The following is a 6,917-nucleotide window of genomic DNA, read 5'->3' on the forward strand; positions in this document are numbered from 1 at the left end:
ATCAGAACATGGAATGTACTAAGTATGGAAATTGGAAGTTATAAAAAATGAAGTTGAACACAAACAATGATATCCTAGGAATTATTGAGCTGAAATGGGACAGTATTGGCCATTTTGAATCTTCCAATCACATGGTTTACTATGACGGGAATGACAAATTGAGGAGGAGAGGCGTCACATTTATCATGAAAAAGAACATTTCAAGATGTGTCTTGAAGTATAATGTTGTCTGTGATTAGCTAATATCCATACACCTAATAGGCAGACCCTTTATTATGCATCAAACAATAAAGCCAGTGGTGATAAAATTCAAGAAATTTACTAACATCTTCAGGTTGAAATTGATCTAACACAATCAAGATGTATAAATAATTACTGGTGATTATAAAGCAAAGAATGGAAAGAAAGGAGAAGGTTAAACAGAAAATATGGCTTTCTTGACAGAAATGATGTTGGGGACCACATGATAGAATTTTGCTAGACCAATGTCTTATTCATTGCAAATATCATTTTTAACAACATAGAATATGGCTATATACAATGACCTCACCAGATGGAATACACAGACATCAGATTGACTACATTGGTGGGAAAAGACACTGGGAAATCTACATATCATCAGCCAAAAGAAGATCAGGGCAGATTGCAAAAGAGATAAACAATTGCTCACATGCAAATTCAGGCTAAAGATGAATACAATTAAAATACATCAACAAGAGCCAAAATATGGCCTTGAATATATCCCACCTGAATTTAGAAATCATCTCAAAAACAGATTTGATGAATTAAACACTAATGACAAAAGGCCAGAAGAGTTATGGGATGACATCAAGAACATCATAAAGGAAGAAAGCAAAAAGTTACTAAGAAGAAAAGAAATCAAGAAAAAAGCAAAATGGATGTCAGAAGAGATTCTGAAAACTAACTCTCCAGTGTAAAGATGCTAAAGCAAATGGGAAAAATGAGGAGGTAAAAGAACCAAACAGAAAATTTCAAAGGGTAGCACAATAAGATAGTCAAATATTATAATGAAATGTGTAAAGACATGGAGTTAGAAAACCAAAAGGGAAGGCCATGCTCAGCATTTCTCAAGCTAAAAGAACTGGAAAGAAACAAATTCAGCCTAGACTTGGGATATTGAAAAGTTCTATGGGAAATATATTAAATGATGTAGAAAGTATCAAAAGTGGATGGAAGGAGGTGGGTTTTGATGGAGGACTAGGCAGAAAGGCCGTGCAGACCCCTGTCAGTGAAAGCATGGAAAACTGGGTAAAACAAATTCAGAGAACCATCCTGAGGCGCTAAACTTCAGATAAAGTGATTTACAAGTGGTTCAAGTGCTTACCAGGAGAAAGATTTGGAAATGGGGCAAGAAAGGAAGGGACTTCTGATCTGGGGTGGCCATAAGTCTCCACAGACATTGTAAATAGGAGTGGCAGAGATAGGAACAAGAGAGTGCTCCCAGTGCAGAAACCACAGAGTGATTAGTAGAAAGAGAGGTGTGAGCCTTTTTTTTTTTTTTTTTTTTTTTTTTCTTCCTTATCACATCTTTTCTGTCTGTCTACTCATTTCTGTGCTGGTGACCAGAGGGGAGACTTACATGAGTACACAACAGATTTCAGGGGAGAAATAAAAAGGAAGGCCTAGGTCGGATCACATTGGCACAGCAGGAGCAGTGGGAAATTTATCAGTCAGCTTTGAAGACTAGAGTCCATTGTTGTTGTTGTTTTTGTTGTTGTTAAGTGCTATTGAGTCCATTCTGACCCATAAGGACCCTGTATAGGGTTTCCGAGGAGCAGCTGGTGAGCTTGAACTGCTGACCTTGCCGTTCAAATGGCTTTGCAGTCTGGTGAGTTAACCCACAGTGCCATACCAGGGCTCCTTTTGGTAGTTCTAAAGAATTACTCATACTTTCCTGTGATTGTAATTTAATTTAATTTAATTTTGTTTTATTTATTTATTTATTTATTTATTTTTGCTTTGATTTTTCTGGGTTTCCCAGATTTATATAAATATCTTTCCTGGCATTTTATGGTGTTTCACTTTGAGGTTTACTCTTGAATTTTGGCCTTGCTCCTACTTTTGTGTGAGAATTTCTATTCATGCCACACCTGACAAAAGACAGCTACTGTGGCTATATGGTCAAGCTACAAATTCACCCTGTAAAACCCCACCAATACAGAAAGAGCCATTGCATGCTGTTATACGCCACAGCAGCATCTACAAACAACACCTACTACAAACACTCTGAAGGAAGCTGTAAGAGCAGTGAACAGAGAAGCCCATCTCCAGATCACACTACCAGGAGGGAAATTGGAGTGTTCTTAAGAATACACCATCATACATTCATCTAACTAATACAAATACAATACCACAATGCCTTAAAAACAGCAAAAAAATTTCTGCTCACATGCAGAAACAAGACAGAGTAGCCCAAACAAATAACCAAGAAGAAGAAGTAGGACTGGCATTAGAGTGTGAAGAGGTTTTGAAATTGTCTGAAGTAGAATTTAGGAGAATGATATTATTAAAGCATATCCAAATGTTCCACAGAAAAAAAGAGGAAAATAAGGAAGCAGTCAGACAAGCCCTACAGGAACAAGCAAACAAAATAGATAAAGCATTGTAATCAAAACAAAACCTATAAAAAGAGGTGCATACAATTAATATTAAAATATCAGAAATGGGCAACACACTGAAAGAGCAAAGAGTAGAACTGAAGGGATGGAAGCCAGAATCAGAGAGCTTGAATATAAATCTCTCAATTGTCTTAAGCTGGAACAAGCAAAAAAAATAATGAAAAAATATGAAGCCTAAGATTCATGTGGGACAACATGAGGAGAAATAACTTGATGCTGATTAAAATTTGAGAGCAGGATGATACAAAGGAAACAACAGAAGAGATAGTTGAAGAACTGCTGGAAGAAAATATTCCAAACTTATTAAAGAATGAGAAGATAAGCATACAAGAAGCTGAATGAACTCCAACAGGATAGACCTCAAAATAAAATAATCAAAAAATATCATAAGCAAACACTCCAAAATCAAAGAAAAGGAATAAATCTGGAAAGCAGTTAGGGAAAAAAGAAATGTAACCTACAAAGGAAAGCCAATAAGATTAAGGTCTGATTTTTTAGCAGAAACCATGCATGCAGGAAGACAATGGGGATATGTATACAAACCTGTGAAAGAAAAAAAACTGCCAACCAAGAATCAGATACCCAGCAAAATCAGAGCAATTTGGGAAAAACAGAAATCAAAGGATTTTGTAAAACACTCAAAAACATACTAAAGGGAGTTCTTTGGACTGAGATCCAACAAAAGCCGACAATAGCCAGAGATTGACATATACTGAAACAGTCCAGAGAGGAAAGATTCTAGTGCAGCACAAAACTACAAGATTGAAAATTAGGGTATCTGGGAAGTCATTCTATGATCAAGACAACTGCAAAGCAAAAGAAGGGGAAAGTATAGTAACAGAGATCCAGGTGGTGAGGAGGTCAGGTAGATCTCAGAATAAAATAGACTGTCATAAAAAGAGGAAGAACTTAATAAAATATAGGGTAACCTCAAAAAAACTTAATACATCTAAAAATCAAATCAGAAAAAGGAATGTCAATGAAGATTATGAAAACATTAACACAGTGAAAAAATTGACAAGAAAAAGCACACAATAGAACAGGAAAACAATATGCAAAAGATTAAAACAATCATGCTTTACACAAAAACCAACTCAGCATGGATTAAAGACCTAAATGTGAATCCCAGAATTGTGAAGGCCATCAATGAAAATATAGGGACAAATGTGAAGTCTCTAATTCAGGGCATACACACACTACAAAACATTTTGAAAATTACATAAACAAAAGTTGAAAAAAAAGATGATTGGGACATCCTAAAAATTTTAAACTTATATGTGCATCAAAAAAGTAAAAAGGCATCCCATAGAATGGGAAAAAACTTTTGTCATGACACATAGGACAAGGGACTGATTTCATCATCAAAAGGAATTATCAAGATCTGTCATGAAGTACAAGGCTATCTGTGATAGGATATATCAGTATGCCTCCAGGGAAGACCAGTTAATATCATTGTTATTCAAATTCATGCAACAACTGCTAAAACCAGTAATGATGAAATTGAAGAATTCTATCACATTCTTCAATCTTATATTGATCAAACATGCAATCAGTATGTATTGATAATTATGGGAAATTGGAATGCTAAGGTTGCAAACAAACAGGAAAGAGCAGTGGTTAGAAAATATGGTCTTGGTGATAGAAATAAGGCTGGAGATCGCCTGATAGAGTTTTGCAAGACCAATGAATTCTTCATTGCAAATACCTTTTTTAAACAACATAAAAGACAACTATGCACATGAACATCACCAGAAGGAATATATAGAAATCACGTTGACTACATTTGTAGAAAGAGATGGTGGAAAGGCATCATATTATCAGCCAAAACAAGGCCAGGGCAGACTCTGGAACAGACAATCGATGGCTCATATGCAAATTCAGGCTGAATCTGAAGAAAATGAAAACAAGTCCATGATAGCCAAAAAATGACCTTGAATATATCCCACCTGAACAGATTGAATGAATTAGACACTACAGACTGAAGACCAGAAGAGTTGTGGGATACCATCAAGAACATCATATAGGAAGAAAGCAAAAATCATTAAGAAAGCAAGAAAGAAGGAAAAGACCAAAATGAACATCAGAAAAGACTCTAAAACTTGCTCTCCAGTGTAGAGATGCTAAAGCAAATGGAAGAATTGAAGAGGTACAAAAGCAGAACAGAAACTCTCAAAGGTCAGTTTGAGAAGTCAAAGACAAATATTATAACAGAATATGCAAAGACCTGGAGTTAGAAAACCAAAAGGGAAGAACACGCTCAGCATTTCTCAAGCTGAGGGAACTGAAGAAAAAATTCAAACCTAGAATTGCAGTATTGAAAGATTCTCTGGGCAAATTATTGAATGATGCAGAAAACATCAAAAGAAGATGAAAGGAATGCACAGAGTCACTGTACCAAAAAGAAATGGTCGATGTTCAAACATTTAAAGAGGTAATAAATGATCAATAATCAGTGATCCTGAAGGAAGAAATCCAAGGTGCGTTGAAAGCACAGTCAAGGAATAAGGCACCAGGAATTGATAGTAAAGATTTACAGCCTTGGAAACTCTGCGGGGTCGCTAAGAGTCGGAACCTATTCCACGGCATGAAGCAACAAAAATGATAGTGGCTAGTGATCGTGAACATTTCTTCATATGTTTGTTGGCTGCCTGGATCTCCTCCTTGATGAAGTGTCTGTTCATGTCCTGTGCCCATTTTTTAATTGGATTATTTTTCTTTTTCTTTTAGAGGTGTTGTAGTTTCCTATAGATTTTAGAAATCAGTCCCTTGTCCTATGTGCAAATATAAACCATGTGATTGCCAAATTCAAAATGGCCAATACCAGTCCATGTCAGCTCACTAATGCTTAAGATATTGATGCTTATAGATTCCATTTTATTTTTTACAGTTTACAATTTTCATTCATGTTCCAATTAATGGATGTTTATAGCTGTTTCTCTTCATTTTGAGTTGTACCCCATCATCAAATAAAGGTTCCAAGAGCTTTACTCCAATTACATCATCATGATCAACTCTAATTTTAGGAGGCAGCTCTTCCCCAAACGAATTTTGAGTGCCTCCTAACCTGAAGTCTCATCTTCCAGCACTATATCTGATAATATTTTTGTACTCTTCATCATGTTTCAATATTCAATAATCTGGTGCTGACAGTGTTCCACTGCTATTCATAAGCTCTTCAGTGACTAAATATTCAGAAGTAATCTGTCTCTCTTTCTTCCTAATCTGTCTTTAACTAGAAGCTCATCTGAAACCTGTCCACCATGCATGACCCTTCTGGCATTCAAAAAAACAAAAAACAAAACTGTGCCATTACTCTAGAATCACAGCAACACACAAGCCACCACAGTATGACAAACTGACAAATGAGTGGTGGTAAGTGAAATTAGTCAGGCACAAAAGGATATGCAATACACTAATTGTATTGCATAAACTATTATTGCAAAAGCTTAAGAAAAGAGTTCCATACTAAAAGAATAATTCTTTGATGGTTACCAGAGGATGGTTACCATAATTCTTTGATTGTTATGGAGGGAGGAGACAGAAACTCACAGTTTAGGGGATAGATGCACGATAACTTGGGTAACAGGAAGGGCAATAAATGTAAGGGGAGGACAATGTACAAGAAGGGGTGTGGGGTAAAAGAATGGGGATAATAGGGAAAGACCATGTATGCATGGTCTAAATAGGATAGAGGTAGATTGTGATGTATGCACACCTGGAACAATGGGGATCTATGATATAGAGATTGAGACATAGTATGAATGGGTAATGGAGGGGAAATAATGTTAAGGTGCTTGACTGTTTTGTGGATATTTGGTTCCCCTGCCTACTAGTGTAATGTAGACATTTAAGTGCGATGCAAAGGAATATTGGGAAAGATGATTATAGAAAGACTATAAGCCCCTCTTCAGCTTATAACTGATTGGATTATCTAAAAGGGGACTAGAATGTGCCAAAGGAAATAGGCTTCTTGTTAAGCCTTTCTGGAGTATAGGGCTTTGGGTGGAATCCTGAGCCCCACCCAAAACCTTCGGAGGTGGGATATTCCCAATTGAAAAGACATGCAGACCAACCCAGAACAGCTTAGAGGAATAGAAGATACTTCTTGAAAGAAAGACCAATGAGGGGGAAAAAAAGTAGACTGTTGGGCTGTGACAATATGAAGCAAGCTGTTTGCCTTGTAGCCACCAAGGCAAAAAAAGTCAGCCCATTAGGATAAACCCCTTTCTAAGACTAAAACTCAAAAAGAATACACAGAGAACAAACAAGATGGCAGAT

Source organism: Chrysochloris asiatica, unplaced genomic scaffold (genome assembly GCF_000296735.1).
Source record: "Chrysochloris asiatica unplaced genomic scaffold, ChrAsi1.0 scaffold00236, whole genome shotgun sequence".
Lineage (NCBI taxonomy): Eukaryota > Metazoa > Chordata > Mammalia > Afrosoricida > Chrysochloridae > Chrysochloris > Chrysochloris asiatica.